This window comes from Corvus cornix, chromosome 3 (assembly GCF_000738735.6).
Source record: "Corvus cornix cornix isolate S_Up_H32 chromosome 3, ASM73873v5, whole genome shotgun sequence".
Lineage (NCBI taxonomy): Eukaryota > Metazoa > Chordata > Aves > Passeriformes > Corvidae > Corvus > Corvus cornix.
In genome coordinates, this window is record NC_047056.1 from 29,611,929 (window position 1) to 29,632,932 (window position 21,004).

At 41.6% G+C, this 21,004-nt stretch overlaps 1 protein-coding gene across 5 annotated transcripts in view; it reads right to left on the reverse strand.

Annotated features, from left to right (window-relative positions):
- Positions 1 to 21,004, reverse strand: part of DAAM2 (dishevelled associated activator of morphogenesis 2) — a 204,010-nt gene that overhangs the window by 175,357 nt on the left and 7,649 nt on the right. For 2 of the 5 annotated variants that reach the window (XM_010391811.4, XM_010391813.4), the window contains one exon: positions 9,994 to 10,130. The gene's annotated coding sequence lies outside the window, so the exon portion shown is untranslated. Of the gene's footprint in view, positions 1 to 1,130; positions 1,373 to 9,993; positions 10,131 to 21,004 lie in introns of those variants that run through there. The other 3 variants (XM_010391810.3, XM_019281208.3, XM_010391815.3) reach the window with 2 other exon arrangements.

Below are 21,004 nucleotides of genomic sequence, written 5' to 3' on the forward strand. Positions count from 1 at the left end.
TCAGTCATTAGGGTTTACAGGTCTTAGCCAGCTTGCAGATCTCTGACCTCTGCTATACATCTGTACTGGATACAAAGGTTATGTTCCCATGTCAGATGTCTAACTCCAGCCAGCAACTCGATCAACACTGAGTGACAGTTCTTCCTCATCTCCCACACCACTATTGAAGTAACATTTCTGTACAGCGATTCCACACTTTCCCCTCTGCTTCTTGATCCAGGATGACCTCACAACTCACTCCAGAAAAGATAACATGGTCATAACCAGGTTCTAATATACTTCTCTTTGTAATTCAGATCATCAAAAAACAATCGAACAAAAAGACTGCCCCCAGAACTGAAGGGAATGACAATTAAAAACATTAGCTGCTCCGACTGGATGCTACGTACCATAGCTTTGCGCTCGTGTGAACAGTCGCTAGTTTGGTGGTTTAAAACATCTCGCCTCCGCTCGGCTTTCCCCGCGGATTGTTACCAGCTCCCCGGCTCAGGGAGGCTGACGCCGGGTGCAGCAACAGCGCCCTCTGTCCGCCACGGGGGAAATGGCATCTCCTGCCTCTGCCCCCCCAGGGCTGACGATGGATTTAGTTAAATTTAAACAAATATATACAACATTTGCCCGGCAATACTTTGGCACCCAGAGCTACACCGACAACACAGTTTTTAGAAGCTCCTTCTTCTTGCTGCACAAATCTCAGTGCGTTAAAGACTTCAAGACGAGACTTGTTTTTACTCAAGTCAATGACAAGTCATTTCAAGCTTCTTGAAAGTTGGGGTTTGTTTTGTTGGCTTTTTTTTGTTGTTTGTTTGTTTTTTGAAATCTTTAATCATGTCCTAAGGAAAAGCCAATTACAACTCTTACTAGCTTTCTGTCCCCCCACATACAAAAGCACTTGCTTGCTTCTCCTTCCTCACTCCTGAAGCAAAGCTTCTATGTTGGAAAGAGGATTTCAAGAATAGGAGCACAAACACCGACAAATTGTCAAAGTTTTTTTTTACACTTTTATTTTGCCTCCATGTTTTCCCATGCTCTGCTTAAAAGTAAAAAAAAAAAAAAGGCTTGCAAAGAACATTACATATTAAGAGACTGGAAAACTGCAAGGCAGAGGATGTGACTCTAGTTTGACTTACCAATTTTATCCAGATGTATATTTTCCTACTTGCTTTTTACAGCGGCTGAGCTCAGTGCTCAGGAACGTCCATCCCGTGTCAGGGAGCCAGGCAGAGCGCTGATCCCCACGCTGGATGCTGCTGAGTGAGCGGAGCTGGGGTGCCTGCTGCTGCTCCTGCTGCGGCTGCTGCTGCTACGTGCGCTCTCTCGGACCCAGACCAGGAACTGCTTCCCATTCCCCAGCCCCGCTCCAGCGCTGCGGGCTGCGGGAGGCAGGGCCGGCCCCTGCTACTGTGCTGCGCTTTCTTAAAGGGCCCAGCGCCGGCCTGGCGGCAGCGCCCGGCTCCGGGAGCCGCTGCGGGCGGGAGCAGCAGGGGAAGCGGGGGGGCACCGCCGCGATAACCATCGCCCTGAGAGACGCTTTCCTACGTGCCCCGGGAACAGGAACACTCACTCTTCCACGCAGCTTTCCACTCAGGGCTTTCAGGTGTGGCGAGGTTGAATTTTGGCTTCCTTCGCACCCTCTGCAAGGCCCGTGGGGCAGGAGGCGGCGGGGTCCGCACGGCTCCCTGGGCCGTGGGCGCCGGATCCCGTCTGTGGCAGGGACCCCCGCGGGGAGCAGTGCGCCCACGCCAGCCTCTGCTCCGTGACTGACACTGCGGCACACTGTCCCCAAACCATGGTCTGCAGCAGCACGGGGATGTGGGATTTCCCCTGGTACTCAGCTCAGTCTGACCTTAAGAGATTTTATTCCCTGTAATTGAGAGGATATGATTTAACTAAATAAAAAGCCCTCATTTCCTAGTTTTTCCTCTCCACTCATTCTCCAGATAGCTTTAGTCTCGTGTAAACCGCTGTTTCTAGCATGTTTGCTGTTTTCTGACTTCACTTTTAACTGTGTCTGATTTTAGTAGCTAGATTAATGTGGAGGAGTTGTCTGCCTCGTGTGTGTTGCTGTCTGCAAGTGTAAGAAACCGCATTCTTTGTTAAACAGAAATACTGAAATTCAGAGATAGTTACACCATCTGCAAAATCTCTCTTGGTTTTTTTTTAACTCATGGAAATACGTGTTTGCTCTTTGTATGTGTAAGCCATTTGTTTTCATTACAATAACTGAACTCTCATGATGACAATACCAATCAACACATATCACAAGGCAAAGTCATATATATACACACAAAGATGTGTATCTTTAATGACGCATCCAGAGAAAGCCAGTTACAGGGAAAAATGCCGCCTTCAAACTGGCAGGCCAAACCAAACAAGATGAGGCCAAGTCACCACTGTCCTGTCCTCTCTGCCTTCACTTAAACCAATGCGCAATAAGCACCGAACAGGTACAAACTGTTTGCAAGCCATGATGTCTTTCTTTCTGTTTCTTCAGTCCTATGGAGGAGAACATGGGTATAAATCCAAAATGGAATGCAGCCCTTTTAATGATAATGGCCCATCACAAACAGGCTCAGTAGGTGCCCGCTAACTACTGGCATGTATACCTTCTGCCCTGTAAGCAAAGTAGCCATTTGGCCACATGACTAAATTCCAATATTCAGCACTATGAGCCTTGTATGAAAACCACAGGGACCTATCAGCATTCCTCTAGTATGAGCCGTGCTATGCTCCTGCCTTTCTCAGCATAAAGCCTGGGAAAGTTTTGTATTATTTACATATGCAAACTACATGTGATGCATGGTAGAAGAGATCTTAAAATTCCATCCTCCCCTCTGCTCACACATTTGCATTGGTCTATTAATCCTCACTTTCCACTCACACCTCTAGCTACCACTTTTTTCATCTCTTCCTCCAAGTCCTTCCCCATTTACTCCCTCTTCCCCCTTCTGCATTGCCACGTACTTCTGTAGCTGATCTCCACCTTTCGAGCTCCATCTAACTGTCTTGATGTCCCCCTTCTTACCTCTAACCTCTCAGTTTCTCACTGGAAGCAGAAAGAAGACCTGAAAGGAGACCTAGGAGTGATGAACCAATTCCTTCTCTTGCATCCCTCTCCTTCCTACAGCAAAGTTCTGGAGCCAGAGACCTGTATGTATCCAGCCCTAGAAACTAACCTGCAGCAGCAGGCCAAGGCACAAGGGTTAGGCATGCTCACATTACCAAGGCTATCTCCCTGCTCACAATTCCACACAGAACCATTTATTATGGTCAGTGTAACCAAGATAGATGGCCCTTGTCCATTAGTTAAAAGTTAACAAAACACCCATCTCTAAGACAAAGCTGGTCTTTGGTGCCTTAGCTAAGGTTATTCTGATATGTTCAAAGCAGGCAGAATCTGTCTACAAGACAATGGGGTAAGGTGCTTCAGTGGATGGGGAGTTTAATGGCAAGGACACCAATGATGGAGAGAAATTAGGGGCTGGGGGGAAGCTAAAGTGACACTCCACTGCTCCACACATACAAAACAAGAACATGCAAAACACCAGAAAGTGCCTAGCAGGAAACTGGCTTGTGCCACTGGAAGAATGATCTAATCACCATAAATGTTAAGATAATAAAGGAATATCTGCAGTTCCTCACATATGTTGCTCCTTACTCTCCTCATAATCCCATGTGAAAGCTGGCCCCCTCTCACCGCAGCATCTGGATGTTCCATTGACAGAGCATTGTCTCATGGCTGCAGCACAACTCCTGTTTTCTATTACTGGCTGTAGGAGAAATGTGTGGTATATTAAACAAGGACATAGAATTTGAATTCTGCTGCATGCTTCAATATTTAGTCACCAGTAACTGAAACTAGGTAATCACTGATTCTTTCTGTGACTCTGTTCCCTCAATTACAACAAGGTATATTAAACTCTGGTGTTATGTAATTCAATACTTGCATTAGTAACAGCTTGGGATGCAAGCTAATGGAGAAGCCAGTGTTTTTATTATGAAATACTGAACTGGAGATACCTCAGAGAAAACTGGAAGGTGTTGCAGTTTGCAAAAGTGTTTGATTTGGTGGAGCATTCCCCTTGCACAAGAAGTGACATTTAATAGGAGCTATTTTGGTGTCTTAGCTTATAGGGGACAGCAAAACCAAAAGTCCTGCCAAAGGTGCCAAAAAAGAAAAAGGTGTGTTTGTCTCTCTGAACAGTGTATCACATAATGTCTACTTTGCAAGGCAGCACAATCATACCTACAAAGGCAGCTCCTTCTGAATTTAGGAATAAAACAATTAAAGACATCACCTGTCTATTTCCACAAGAACTTTTAGGTTCTGAAGACTAAGGTCAAAACCAAAAAAGCTGTACTATTATTTGTGTATAAGGGCCCAGAATAGTAAGGAGTGAAAAGGGGAAAGGGACATACAAAATCAAATAGATTATTTGCTGCTCAAAACCGTATTCCTTTCAGAAGACAGAAGCAAAAGCTTCTCTGAGATGTTGCTCCACCTCTGGAGATATGAAGTGTTTGTTAGATCCCTCATCAAAACAAAAGGACACGGGTATATTAATCTAACAACAAAAGTGTCCATTGTGAGAGGAGACCCAGTGCCAGGCTGCCTGCTCCATCTGACAGGGAGAGTAAACACCACGGCTCTGTGCACTTGGCTGCATGCCTTGCCTGACACCACCAACCAGTGCAGCCACAGGGCCAGCAGCTCAGTCACCACAGGGTACAGGACTAACAGGACTTTCCTACCCTCCCAACAGAGGTCATTTCTGCATGTCTCCCAGTCTCTGAAGTGCCACACAATGTTTTGAGCATCCCTCCAGTCTGAAATGCAGAGCAGTATCACTGCTATACACTGACGTTGGATGTAACGTGGTGGTGGATCCGTCACTATCCTCACTCATCAATGAACCATACAAAATTCTGTCTCCTATTGCTGAGGGGCTGAAATGAGGCATATATAGTCAATATAATAGAAATGCATGTACATTCATTTAGTGAATATAATCCTCCTAAAATTATTTTTGAGCTGAAACTGCGCCATCAGATCTAAAGGCTGGATTCCACTCTCAGTGACTGCCAGATGAATAAGGACACTTCGATTCAGGGGTACATGTGTATATATATATATGTGTGTGTCTATATATGTAAGTTTCAGATTAAAGTTTTTCAATCCTAACCAGTATCTTTAACGTTGTTGATACATCATTTTGAGAACTTGCTTTGAAGTTTTAAGAAATAAAGATCTGGACAAAGCTCATAATTTAAAATTTATAACTTGTAACGCCACAATATTGTTTTGCACTTGATGAACCATAATGCATGTACACACTTGTGCATGCATGTATGCATTTACACATGAGTATTCATGCAGATGTTTGAGTGAAATAATGACAAAACTTATTGCTGATAGGGATAGCTTGCATCTGATTTATTGCTGGTGGTGTTATTTTTCTGCAGCACTCTTTACACTGCAGAAGAATATGTTTCTGTTAGATGCCACTACAAACCCAGCACAAACATTTATTTTTTGCGAGTTTATTTTCCAATTAAAAAAATGGTTAGGAATAAATAAATTTGTTCCTAGAAGCTAAGCCTTAACAGATCTGTAAGAGGTGTGCAGTTAATGAAAGTTATGGCATTCAACATGAAGATAATTTCGTGACAATGCCTGAAATCAATGTACTAGCTATCAAGCTATTTTACCAACTGTTCTTAAATGAAAAGATTTGGTTTCCATTTCATAAAATGGCCCACACTACAAAACTTAGGTCAACTAAAACTATGTTCAAATCTGTATTCATCATAGTAAAATGTAAGATGTTGGTTTGGACCTTCCTGGAGGCAGCACATTTCAATTTTCACCCTTTTCCCTGTGTTTTTCCTGTGTTGTCAACAGGTCCTTGTCTTTCATTGGCTTCTCAAGCCCATTATAATACTCGCCCCTGTATTGGTTAAGATTTAGTGAGTGGTCTGCACAAGTTGTTTGCTGGCAGGGGAATAGGCCAGCCTGAAAGAACGAAAGAAAGAATGAAAAAATGAGAAAGAACGAAAGAACGAAAGAAAGAAAGAGAACATCAGCATTTGCTGCATCTTGGACAACAGCTATGGAAAGAGGAAAGGCATTTACTGTTCAAAAAGAAGAAGCTTATGAGCTTTTAGAAAGTGAATCAGCTTTACCTCAACTGGAAGTAAAAAGAAAAAAAATATGAAACTTCTACAGGAATTGTTTCTTTTCTCCCTTTAGTTTTGCTTGGTATTTCTCAAACATCTTCAAAGTGAACCTCCTTTTTCAGATAACAGCCCAACTCAAACCCACATCCCTGAAGGCCAGGGAGACAGAATTAGCCAGAATTAGATTAAATTTCCTGCCACTAAAACACTGATCATCTGTCAGCAATTAAGGGTAGTTACCAGTCCCTGACAACTGTAAATATTTGTAGTCAGCAACTTCATCATGGCTTCATTTGCCTCCCTTGAAGAAACTTGTGCTGTGTTCACACCTAACACCTTATGACAATTTTGAACTTCTTCATGATATTTTGCACAGACCAGAGCTTTAGAAAAAACAGTTGTTCAGCTGAATTTCAGTTAGCAGAGTAGAGGGCACTGATTTGTAAAATGGAATCTTCCTCTGCTTTCCCCATCACTTTTGAATGTTTCCTTCTATTCTGTAAATATTTTCCCATCTTCCAGGGGAATAATTTTATTTTAAAAATTTATGTTCTACCAAATGGTCACCTTACAGACCGATGCAGTATGCAGACAGGTGATCTGTATCACAGATATTACTATGCGTATGTTGTTGTCTAAATTTAGTAAATATGTGAACTAAGGAGGCTGAAGTGAGCTTGTCCCTAGGCGGCTGTTCCAATAATAGTCTGCATAATGACATTTCTCCATGTTTTTCATTTGAAGGATTTTTTTGCCTTTTTTAAGAAGAATCCGAAGACCAGCTTGAGCTGCACTGCAACATAAACTTTCACTAATAGTAATTTAAAAATTAGTTTGGGCTCTGAATGGTCAGGGATTTTTTTCCTTTTTATTCCCCTGATGTAAGCATGTGGATTTGTTTAGCTGCATAGAGGGAAGGGGCTTGGGGGCCTTTTTAAGTTTTGGAAGTGATTAGGGAATGACTGATGTTGTATTGACCATCATTTAATTAACAATGATCTAGATCAACATGTCTTGTTCCAACCAAGAATAGGGCACTAATACAGTCAGAAGTAAAGTCAGTCTCCAGCTATGAAGACAGAGATCCCAGTGACTTCCAGGAAAATCAAAGTGATGTCTATCAAAGGAACAAAGAAATGGAAAGGGAAAGGCTATTTCCACTTCTTATTCTGATACAGGATCTAGGCCAGATCCTTTATTCTGGTTGACTACTGGTTGACACAAAACCAAAGTGACAAAGTTTTTAAACTGCCATTGTAACTCTGTGGTCTATAAGCTGACAGAGGTATGTTAAGACCCTAGTGCCAATAGAACAGCCGTGGGATTTTTTAAAAGATACTTGGCTATTAATGGATCCTGAAACAGTTCAGGGAACAGGCAGGGAACTCCAGCTAAATATCCTCCTTTTTGTAGAATTGGTGGCTGAGCTGTCCCACTGCCTATTCTACCTAGAAAACTCGCTTCCTTTGAAAATTATTTCAGTATAGCCTGTTCTGCATGCTTTTAAGTGCTTTGTAGCATCTCAGTGGTAAAAAAAAGTAGCTGGAGCAAGAAGTCCTGGCTCTATCTGTGATGCTGGGAAGGGGACAGCATTTGCTTACTGTGTATTCTTTGCAGAAGACCTAGAAGAATTAGTTATGGTTGGTTGGTGTGGCTTGCTAAATTCTGGTTATTCATGTTCTCGGAAGTTTACGTGCAAACTAATCAGCTGCACTGATCCCCTAGTATGAAGCTGAAATCAATTAGGAAGGCCGTTGACCTTATTACAGCAAGTGACATTTAGTTTCAGCTTTTAAATGACATTTAGTTTCAGTATTTGACAGCCAAGCTCTTTATTCTGGCTTTGGGGGCTTTGGTGTTTTAGTCTTGTTTGGGGGTTTTTTGTTTGTTTTGCTTTGGGTTTTTTGCCTTCCCTCTATTACACCACTCTTAACTTGCCCTGATTTTTCTTAGACATAATTTTCATCACATTAAATCTGTCCTATTTTATGACACACACTTTCCTGGAGGATACTTGACCTTCTTTACAGGAATTCCTGTATGCTTATGAGTCCTGGAAATGGGACAATGTTCCTACGGAAAGGTGGCTCCTTACTTCTAGGCAAAGGATGCTGACTTGCTTTCTTGGAAATCTGTTTGACTGTGAGGGTGAGGGCAGGAGAGAAGAAAGATGTAAGCCATCTTTGTTGTACTTGGCAAGAGGGTTCAGTATGGGAATGCAGAGCACCCATGCTCCAGTGAGGTGCTAAGTAGTACGTGTGATTACCAGAAGGCAGAGTTGCTCTGGAGACAAAAAATACATTGCTTTCTCTGTGAAGCAGTTGAGTGCAGAGGGGCACACCCAGATTCTGCAAGCCTTAATTCCATCCTGGCAGTCTGAGCCAGAGGGAAACTTGGTGTATGCCAGGAGAGCAGCACATATTTAACTAGGTCGTGGCACTGATTCTATGCAAGATTTTCATCCACAGAGACTGGGGCCCTAAAACCGTTGTTTGCTCCTGGGCCACTGCACATGCCAGAGAAGAAACTAGTCATCTAGAGGGATGTAGCTAATCAGGAATTGAGTCAGTTTTGCAGAAGACTTCAAAGATGTAAAATAATAATATTTTAAAATTATGGGGAATAAATCTGTACCTTTTGAATACATAACCATACATAGATAGAAAATTTGAGCTGTGAGCAAATCATCATATTTTGTTTCACTTGACAGAATCTGAAGTTTAGCACCTGTATTTTTTGTATTGGTGCCTGTGAGGTTCTAACAGCTGCGGAAACTATGATTTTGACAGAGAGACAGTATCATGCCTATGGAGACAGCCACAGGAAACTTACTGCTCAGTTCATAAGAAGCATGACAGAGCTTGAGTCCTGACCACTGATTTACCACTGCCCTGCTCATTCATATCAGGCATCTTCTTAACTCAGCCCCACTCCACACTCATGTTACACTCATGTAAATGCTGCTGCAAAGTTGGTGTCAGTAGGGAACTCGGTCGTGAGACTGCACAGCACTGCTTCACGTCATGCAAATACCATGGGAAGGAAAGGTTTCACATTATTTTGTCTCTGTAAATGACTGTTGCAAGTCTACAAGAAGAATAGAAAGGACACTGAAAATCATTAAGCACTGGGTGTTATTAGGCCTCATGAATAAGTTGGATGCACAAGTTCTTAATATACCAAAACACTGAAGTATTCTGAATTGCATGAAGGAGGAAGACTCTGACACTAAATTTTCTTCTAATTGGCAGAAGGAAGGAAGGAAGGAAGGAAGGAAGGAAGGAAGGAAGGAAGGAAGGAAGGAAGGAAGGAAGGAAGGAAGGATGGATAGAGCATAAAATCAAGAATGTTACTAAACTATCATTGCCATTAAGTCTATTTACTAACTTACAAGAAATGCCTCCAGTTTAGACTATAATTATAATCAAAACCAAGTTAGCGTGTTGGCCCTCAGACAGAGTACTGAATGGTGTGACTAACATCTGTAGTACAGCCTAGATACAAATTCTGTTCCGCTGAAATGGTGATGGAGTAAAGACACAGATGGGATTGGAGGTTACAATTTTTATGCCATTAGGGTGTGTGCTGCTTTTAAACATACCTTGTTTGTCCATAACTGGGGCTTGTGAAGCCCTGTTTGCTGTAACTTTGCTCTAAAGTTGAAAAACCATCTTACCACCTTGCTGTATGCAGAAGATTCCTCTTGCCTGGTGAATGTAGGTAACACACATGTTCAAGAAAACAAAATGATAGCTTAAATTCTGTTTCCTGTTATTCTGTTCCTCTCCCATTCCCCACATGCAAATCCAAACTAACCTGGATGATCTGTGTAGTTTCTGACTCACTCTTCTCTCCCTCTCTGTAGATCTCTGTTCAGTTCAGGTCCTCACTGTGTAGGAAGAGGCTCTCTTCAGATGAATTAGTACAGCTACTTTGACGGTAGAGATGGTCTTCTGGAAAAACAATTGTGTTCTTTTTAGCTTTCCTCTCAATATAAAAGGCATCTCCAATGTTTTTTCAAAAGAAATTACAGAAGAAATATGTACAAAGGTTCCTATATGGTCTCTTAATTTCAGTGCAGCGCTATTCTTTGCTGAAGCACTCAGCAGTGCTCGTAAGATACTCTACAATCAAATCCAATATGAATGTCTCACACGTACCACTATATCTTCAATACTGATTGCATCTGCACTGCAAACAAATTGTTGATTTGATACTCTATACATTAACTTTGAGTATAGGGATCATAAGTGATCATTGATAAAGAAAAAGAAACAATTTTTTTCTGCACAGAGTGTGATTAACATACAAAAGACGGTTTTCAACTGATACAGAACTATTGGCTTTGTGCTCTTTCTGCCAGCTGCTCTAGACAGATGATTTCCAGGACTTAGGAGGAAATCTGTTATAAATTATTTGCTTTTATCATTCAGCTAATTTTCTTGTTGTTGGGTTTTTCCCATTATTTTTTATTAAAGCCAAATGAGTGTGCTCCAGGACATTCCACAAATGCTGCTGTACTGTCACTTTAGGAAATACCATTAAAGCGACCTTTTCCTTGTTTGCCTCCCATGGTATTTAACTAAACTGTTTTAAGAGAAACATCATTAGAATTGTCAATTTCTCCATGTGTGTCTTAAGGTTATTAATAGAAACTGTCTTTGGGGGATAACAGAAAAAGAGGGCTTTGTTTTTCCCTCATTACCCGCATTTTCCACTAAAGTAACAGTATCAACTTTAACACAGGTCTATCAACATCAGCGAAATTTAGGCCTCTCTCTCTCTCTCTCTCTTACCCCCACGCCCCTGTAAGAATTTGATACTAGTGAAAGACACCACATTAGAATCACAAGAGAGTGAAGTCCTCTACCCAACCTCAAACTGTATATAGCACAGGGAGCAATTCCACCGCTCCCCACCCCCCAAAAACCTTCCACCACAATTCCTGATTTTTGTCCTGGCATCCCTTATTTTAAGAGGGTGTGGGACAGTACATCCCAAACAGTACTTGGATCAAAATAGTAAGTGCCAGCTACGATCACAGTTCTCGAGCTGCTTTGACTCAACCACGAGAAAAAAACAGGTATCACAGAGCACAGAACAGTTAAAGCTGGAGGAGACCTCTGGCAATCATCTGTTCCAAACCTCATCTCCAAAGGGGGGTCAACTAGAGAAGGTTGCCTGGAGCCCCATCCAGTCAGGCTTTGAGTATCTCCACATATGGAGCCTCCACCATGTCTTTGAGTAACTTGTTTCAGTGTTTTGATCACACACACACTAAACATTTTTTCTTATGTTTAAATGGAATTTCCTGTGTTTCAGTTTGTGCCCATAAACTCTCATCCTTTCCACTGAGCTCCACAGAGAAGTATCTGGCTCCATCTTCTTTACTCCCCACATCAACAAGTATTCATAAATATTGATAAGCAGTCCCAGTTCTCTCAGTCTCTCCTCATATTCAGATATACCAGCCCTTTAACCATCTTTGTGGCCTTTTGTTGCACTCCCTCCAATGTGTCCACCTCTTTCTTGCCCTGCAGAACCCCAGAACTGGAAACAACACTCCAGATGTGTCCCACCAATGTTGAGCAGAAAGGAAGGATCATTTGTTTTGACTTGCTGGTTTTTCATTTTTCTTGATACAGTCCAAGGCTGTTGTCTTTCTTTGCCACAGTGGTACAGCTCAGATTGATATTCAAATTGTTGCCTACCAGAACTCCAGGTTCTTTTGCACAAGGATGTTTTCCAACTGGTTTGCCCCAGCCTGTACTTATGCATGAGGCTTTTCCTCCTCAGGAAAAGGACTTTGTATTTTCCTTTGTTGAATTCTATGAGATTACTATTGAGGTGCCTCCAAACAGCAGTATGACCATCTGGTCTATCAATTTTCTTCCCAGTTTTATGTTGTCAGCAAACTTGCTGAAGGTACAGTCAGTCCCATCATCCAGGCCATTAATGAAGATGTTAAACAGTTTTGTATTCCAGAACTAAACCTGGGATAATCTATTTGTGTGGCCTGCAGCTGATCTGTTTGCTGCTGACCACAACCTTTCAAGCCCAGCAGCTCAGCTAGCTACTAAGCCATGTCACTAATCACTTATCTAGCCCACGGTTCATCAGTTTGTCAATGAGGACATTATGCAAAAGTGTCAAAAGCCTTACTAAAGTCAAGATAAACAGCATCTACTGTTCTCTCCCTATGTCATCACAGAAGGCTATTAGGATGGTCAGGAATGATTTCTCCTTATGGATTTGTGCTGAGTACTCCTGGTCACATTCTTGTCCTTCATGTGTGTGGAATTGGTTTCTAGGATGGTGTACTCCTTCACCTTTCTAGGGATTGAGATGAGGCTCTCCACCCTGTCCAAATAACCTTTCTTGTACCTCTTGAAGATAAAAATGACAACTGCTTTCTTCGTGTCCTCAAGGAATCTCCCCCAGTGGCTATAACCTTTCAAAGCTAATCAAGAGTCGCTTCACATGGACATTATGCTCCCTCAGCATTTGTGGGTGTATCCCATCAGGGACTTACTTGTTTATTTGTACAGTTTAGTTAAATATTCCCTAACCCAATTCTCATTAATCAAGGGTAAGTCTGCCTTACTCCAGACATTGTGCCTGGTCTGACAGGCATGGGATTTGTCAAGGTGAGTACTTCCAGTGAAGATCACAGTGAAGAAGACTTGAGCATCTCATTCTTTTTTGTGTTCTTTGCCACCAGGTTCCCTAGACTAATCAACAGTGGGCCAATTTTTTCCCTCTTCTTTCTTTTGCAATCAATCTCTCTGTAGACACCCTTTTTGTTGTCCTGCATGTCCTTAGCAGACTCAAGGCCAGGTAGGTCTTGGTTTTCCTTTTCCCATCCCCACACATTCAGATAGTGTCTCTATATTCCTTCCAAGTCGCCTGACCATACTCCTACCTCTTGTAGACTTCCTTTTATGTGTAGTTAGGAGCTCTTTGGTTACCTAGACGGGCCTCCTGACACCTTTGTTTCATTTCATAGTCATCAGGATAAACTTGAGTTTAGAAGAGGTGATCCTTGAAAATCATTGGACTCTCATGGACGTCTCTTCTTGCCAGGGGCATGTCCTGTGGAATTCTTTCAAGGAGGTCCCTGATCAGGCCACAGTCTGCTCTCCTGAAGTCTAAGGTTGTGATCCTGTTCTTTGTACTGTTCCCTCCTCTTAGAATCCTAACTCTACCATCCCATGGTCACTGCAGCCAAAGCTACCCTTGACTTTCTCACCCTGAATCCATTCTTCCTTGTTTGTAAATGCCAGGTTCAGTAGAGTGACTTCTCTCTTCAGCTCAACCATTACCAGTGTTAGGAAGTTGTCATCACTCCAAAAACCTCCTGGATTTCTTGTGCTCTGTTGTATTGCTCTTCCAGAAGACATTGAGGTGGTCATGAGCCTCCTCCAGTTGCCTGAAGAAGGTCTCCTTTACTCATTCTTTTGATCTTTAACAGATATCCACCAAAGCATTGCTCTGGTTTATTTCCCACAAGCTCTCAATTGGCTCATGGTCCATCACCATGATGAGGTAGTGTCAAACAGATGCTATCATTGGAGAACCATTTCACAGCAACATAAGGCTCCTCCTCTGCTGCATTTTTTCCTTCCTATGTTTTTAGGAAACACTCAGAAATTCAAATATATCCTGTTCTGGGAGACCTCATGCCCATTCAAATCAATACCACAGCTCAGGGTCAATTTAAATCGGTTTCCCTGTATAGCACAGTTCTTTCCCAGTTTGCTGGTGTTGATATTTCTTTCCTAGTCTCCAGTCTTGCTGCTTGGGACTTCACCACACTAACACATGCTAGACTTGGACTTCTACCTTCTGAGAAAGAAGTTTCAACAAAACCTTTTTGTCTCATTAATGTACAGAAACCCTCACATGGTCCTGATTACTCTAACGCTCTCTACTAAAGATTATCTCCATTCATTCCCTTGTTACCACTTCATGATTCAGTCTGTCCTTATATTCCCTAAAGAGCTGTCCTTAGTCATGTAATTCACATGGCATTACCTCTTCTCATCCCTAAAAGTGAGGTAGCTTATCCTACAACGTTTGCAATTGCACCAATTTTTCATTCTGATGAACAAACTGGATTTGAACAGGTGACGAAATTTTGTTCAGCCACATGTAATAACTCTAATCTTGTTTATCAAGCAGGCCTGCTTATTTTTATAGTATTACTTTTGGTATGAGCATTGTTTGATTCTGTATTCACATCTGCATCTATCAGTGCCACAGCATCTTACTATGCAATGACGTGATCCTTGTCTCTACCTTCCTAACACACTGTGTAAAAGAACTAGGATGTAGCATCTGACAAGAAGCAGCAATCATACTTCTGTGTAATGCTCATTCATCTCAAAGGAAGTTCCTGCCTCAGCTGACACTAAGGCAGTAAATGCGTGGAGTTCTAAGAAGTACAGCCTGGCAAGTTTTCTATATGCAGCCCTAAGTGGTTTTCTTAAAAGAGCTGGCAGAGAAGGAGCAGGGAAAGAGAGGTTTAATGCCAAATTTCTTTACTTATTGCAAATATCAACCCTCTTGAGTAATAATTTGACATTCCTTAGCAAAGACACACTCTACTTTTGAAATATTTACCATTCCTTTATTTTTTATAACCTTAAGAAAATTCGTGAGGAATGTGAACTGTTTTGGTTTTTGTCTTCCTATGACGGCAGAGATTTATTTATAGCCAGGAACTGCAGGACAGTTCTCACGTGGCTGCTGAAAATTAAAACAGCATGTAGAGTTTTGTTTTGTTTTGTTTTGCTTTTTATGCCTTTGCCGCTACAATCTCTCCCTGGGTTCCCTAAACCCTTGTTATTGTAACTAGAGCTACATTTGCATTGCTACAATTGCAGGGTTATGTAAATTCCAAAGGCTTTAAAGGAAAGGGCCTGCAGATTCTACTCTGGGACATAGGGAAGTTGACACAAACTGTTATGCCCAACAACAAGGGAGAGACAAAGGCATTCATAAATTGTCAAGAGACAGGAAACCTAAGTCTCAGCCTCAGCATCAACCTGAAACTTTCTAAACCATTAGAATTTACTGGTTTCATTTAAATTGATTGCCCTCTCATTTTCAGTGTTGTGCTTTGCTAGGGCCAGGAAAATTTCCTTCGATCACTTCTGAAAATCTCCATGTTCTCTTTCACCTTTCACCACTGTGTGCTGGTTTACCCAGAAGAGCCAACAACAGAAAGTTCTACAGGTACAAATATTTTCAGACCCAAGGAACTGCATTTTTACAACGATGATGAAAATGTGCATGTTGAAATACTTTACCTTAGTCACAATTATTTTTATACTAAAAAGGAAATCACAATGAAAGAGAAAACCCATACTCATAAAAGTTGTCAAGATAACAGAGTCTGCACCTGATCCCTTGCAAGCAGTCCTTACTGCACTTAGGGTGGGAAGAAGTGTGATAGATGTTGCACATCTGCGCACTTCTGAGTAACCAAGATGTAATGCTGACATTAGCTGTGCATTTCTGTGTGGGCATGGGCAAGCCAATTCATGTTTCTGACTCTGTACTCTCTAAAAGAGGGATAATCACGCCTGACTCAGACTCAGTGTTAGAAGGTTCTGCATAAGCTCATCTTAGTCCCCAGTGTTTAGACAACTCAGCTAAATGAGAAAAATGTTTAGCCCGCTTCTCCAGACTTGCTTCTGTTAAAGTTCTAAATCATCATTAGATAAATCATGTTTAGACCTCAGACAAAAAAACAGATTACATTATTCTTGAAGTATGTGGAGGTGCACCCCAGTCACTGGAGTGTGCTAATGAGAGCTCATGGATTTTGTGAAGAGGTGCAGTCAGAATTCCCTAACCAATTCAGCTGACACCATAAGGAAGAATGAGGCTGTGATACCACTCCAACATGCTGCTTTCTATAGCTGTTAAATTTTCTAGTAAACCTTAAACTTACTGCAGAGGATGTGGAGAGAAAAAAAAAATAGCAGGACTTGCTGCATTGTTCACTCACATCTTTGGTGCAAAGTCAGTCATGGTAAGTGAGATAGAAAATGAAGAAGCACTGGCTCACACTTTGCAGCCAGGTAGGTCAGTGCCAAGACAACACAGAAGGAGCATTCTAAGCAATTCCCAAGCTGTGATATTTTAAAAACAATCACTAAAGTTGAAAAGGTGCCTTCAATGGTGTACAGTAGTTCCTACTCACCTGGTAGTCACTGTCACTGCACAGGTGGCAATAGCTATTATCATTATAGAACTGTAGCTGTTTAAATCTTATCATGAAAGACTAGACCCCCTTCTTAAGATGCAGCTACACAAGATCCCTGCACAGCTCAGAAGTTTCTACCGGTTTGGCATGTGTGTTTATTTACTTGGAGGCAGGAACCACCCTCTGATCCTGACCATCACTGTGACCTTGGGCAAGTGACTGAATGCCTCTGCACCCACAACTTCTTTTGAAGTCAACTGGTGATGTGTATGCTCACTAGTTCTGAGGAGAAACCGAAGCCCTACAGGCCAAAGCTGAGATCTGCTACAGCCAAGGTGTTTTGAGTCACATCACAAATTACATAAATTTTTAACACAAAAACTGAAGCATCAATAGATAAGAAATATTTCTGTAAATGTGGTCATGTAATTGTACCAGTAGAACCCAACTCCAAGACACAGAGCAGTGGAGTCCAAGGGACCATCTATGTTAACAATTTTTGGAAGAGGACAGTTTGTTCAGAATCTGTGTTGAGTCAGAAACAAGCAACCATAAGATAAAGAGAAACTAGAAATCAAAGACAGCTATATTAGGCTGTGTCCCATTCTTAGTGTACCTAATCATAAGTATCTGAGAACTATGTATATTACTGAACCAAATAAAGTACTGACCAAAATTGTTACTTTATTTCATAAGTTATGTTTTCTGATAGTCTAAACTGTTGTATTTTTTCCTCAGAGATTACTAGTTTAGTGCTCAAAAACACTGTAGAGCACAGACAAGAAACTCTGATATCCTGTAATATCAAATTCCCCAGATTTTGGTCTTAGACCTGATTCAAAATGGATACATGCCTCTAAGTGATCAGCACTGCTTCGTATAGCCTTCAGTATTTCATCAAAGTATTAAGCAAGATGGAGTTTGCTTAGCTTTCAGGACCTGTGAAGTCTGCAGCCTGTAATTATTGACCAAACTAGCATCATAGCTCTTACCTACAACTCATTAGTTTCCTTGAGTTGACAAAGCCCTTCCTTACCCTCCATGCTTGCATATCCAATAGATACTACTTGACTCAGCACAATTAGCAAAGCAGGCAGGACAAAGAGCCACTTAGTCACCTCTGACACATTTTACAGCAGAGAACCTTCAGTAGCTGACCCTACACTCCTATGTCAAACAAGGCAAAAAAAGTCATAAAATACTAATAAACATAACCACATAGGCTTCTGACACACCAGAAAGACCATTTAAAGTAGGAGTCTAAAACAATCCTTGTACTGATACCAAATGACAGTAAGAAAATAAAAGGCCTGTGATGGCCCAGTGGTTCAGCATGGCAAGGTATAGTTAGGCCTATATTAGATGTTCAGTGCTGTGATATTCCTCTGCTTCATAAAGAAAGGAGGGCAAAAATAATGAACAATGATAAACACATGGGAAGAAGGTATATAGTAAAAAAAAAAGTAAAAAAAAAAGCAAACCAAGCCTAACAACAAAAAACTTTCCATAAGCAGGACTAGAAGTAGAATTAGAACAGTTCAGTTGGAAGGCACCTACAATGATCAGTCCAGCTGCCTGATTGCTTAAATGCTTTCTAATGGTGCCACACAGGTGAGCTGCAAAAGGCAGATTTGTGTTGTCCTCTCAACCTGCTGCAATCACCTGCACCCAAAAATATCTGGAGGGAAAAAGACATCTGACACAGACATGGTAAAATGACCCAAACTAAGAAGTGGCAACTCTGAGGGTGTGGGAAAGTCTGCAAACAAATCACTGGGTGTGTCAGATACACAGACGCTGTTATAATGCAGTGATTAGTGTGTCTCAGTGAATATGTAAAAATGAGCTTGGTGTGTTCAGAGCCAGGCACAATGACCGCTGAACAAACTCCAGTTCTGGCTGCATTTGCCTAGGAGCAGTACAACATTTGCTGTGAACCTAAAGCTTTGTGGGATGCTCAGAGATAACCAAAGCCTGGAGCTACTAAACAAATCCAGCACAGCATCTTATTCTACATGAAGATTTTCTAGACTAAATATCACAGAACTGGGAAAACTGCTTCTGTGACACCCATGAGTGAATTTCTCTGTGAGCTTCACTGAGGCTACAGGGCCCATTATTTCCCACCCTGATAGCATCACAAGATGCAGTGTGTATGATCCACATCAAATTGCAAAATCCAGCCCTAGAAACAAGCCTCCAAAATGCTGGTGAGAAGCTTTAAAATTCCAAATGCAACAAATACAGGAACCTAGAGAGCTCATGGATTTAAGTTCACACAGTCTGTACAGAAAACCTAATAAATAAAATTTATACTTCTGTGCAGCCTTGGTCGTTCCATTGCAACAAACAAAGAGATAGATAACACACTGAAAAGCACATATCCCAAGTTAATGACAGTGGTCAGCCAGCAGAAACAAGCCCAAGATTAACAATGAAAGAATTCCTGATTGAAGTCAAAGAGTTTTTCCCATTTCTCTGGAGGCGTTGCCCCCCGGCTGGCACCAAACTGTCCAGCTCCTTCTAGCTTCTTTGTGAATTAGGTTTATTCCTGAAGGAGCTCAAGAATCCCAAGAGACCATAACTAAAGAGGGCTCAAAGAAAAAATGAAAGTTGCTTATCTCTCCCCTGCACTGTGTAACCAGTTAGCAGTGAGTACCCACAACTGAAGACAGTGTTCCTAGTGTTGTTTCAGCCTAGCTCAGAGACATGTTCTCTCAGCAGGCTATTTGGATCAAAGACTTAAGGCAACATCCCTCAAAGAAAAGACAAGGTAAAACACAGAGGGTACTTTTTCGCCATCTGCTTCCATTTTAATTTGCTGCACTCCCACATGTCACCAGAGTCTGTAGGATGGTCAGTTGGATTCTGGGTCATGTGCATTCATGGCAGTATAAGACTACAAGGTCATCACATCCTGTTTCCTACAATCACAGACAACTGTGTAATAGACACATAGTCAGTCCAGCAGTCTCCACAGCACATTTATTCCAGAACTATCACACATTAACATAAGCTTTTTCAAGTGACCAATGGGAAACAATTAGATAAGTTTTCCAGTCTGAAGTGAGGCAGCGATTTTCATTCTCAGCTTAAAGCAGCTGACAATGACAAATTAGGTATTTCATTGTACAGGGGTGTAATATCATCTACCTGACCTCTGTTAGCTGAGTCAAGAGATCGTAACATTTAGTCCACTCTGTGGATAAAAATACATAAAGCTAGAGATAATTTTTATTAATGTCAAAATTAGAAAAAACCACCCAAAATATTGATATGCATGTAATCTGAATTGTATTGCAAAATTATATATTGCTGAATTATATTGAAAAAATCAAAGCCAGTATTTGAAAAACTGATTCTCAAGACTAATGAAGTGGTAATATAATACTGCTTTTTGATAAAAGTACAGTGACACCATATGAAAAGGTTAATACATTATGATAGTTCAACTGTGACCTGTATTTGCAGTATTTCCTTAGATAAGGCTCCCATTCCACAGTAGCTTAGCTACACTAACAGATGTGTAAATCAGAAAGAGTAAGGGCCCCTGGAGATGTCCCAACAGATGTGAACATACTAAACATCACCACTGAAAGTAAACAGGGGATGAGACAGTGAGGAGACACTTGCTAAATTTTGCCTCTGATTAAACAGAAAATGTGTCATGAAGGGCGCAGTAGGACATTTATAGCTCAACACATGTCCCACAGCAGGTACATGAAGCTATTCTAGATAAGCCCAGACACAGCTGGAAAACAATTCATGGGTCCCCCAAGATAAATTTCAGAAATTTTCAGTCAGAAAATGCATCTGTTTTTCTCCCTATAACTTAGTAATGGTGAGTGCCAAAGACTTTGTACCATTCACACAGACTGCCTGAATCCTGCTGATGATGAAAGGCTAAGGTCAAGCTTTGTACTTCTGGCATTGGCAACACATTTAAGGGCCTCTACAGCAGAGCCAGAGAGATTCACTCATTGGGATGCCTGACCCATAGGGCAGTAAAACTATGAAACAAGCAATGAGGGCAAGTTCATATCTCAGTAGGGCACAGTTGGAAGACAGTTCATATTGGCAGGGCCCTAGCATGGTTATTACTCTGTCCCTGCATAACAGTGCAGGAGGATGCTGACAGATCAGAGCACAAGAGAGAACAAAACCAACAGTCTCTCTGTGCACTCAGCTGTTAGAAACAGTTTAATTGGTTCCCGCTGTATACACGGCTGCAAAAGTAGCAAAGGACTGAAGTCCCCCCATGTTTGGTCAAGATCTTGCTTTCTTTCATCTGTTGTGCAGATGCTGATGGGGGTCACCTGCCTAGAGGGGGTCAGGATTGTGCCAAATGGATTTAAGGAGGGTACTCACAGTCCAGGCATCCCAGCTTAGTGGTCAATGACTCAGTGAGAAAACCAAGATTGTCTGCACTGGTGGATGGATTCATTCCTAATACTTGTAAGGAAGAATGATATCCTGGCAAACCTTCTCTACAGATCTATGCTGTTTTATCTAACAATAAACCCATCCCACCTAGTAGGGAAATTCTCTTACAACCATTATCAGGAGTACCTAAATTCCATACTCTCAGTACAGGCAAAAACCTCAATAAAGTGT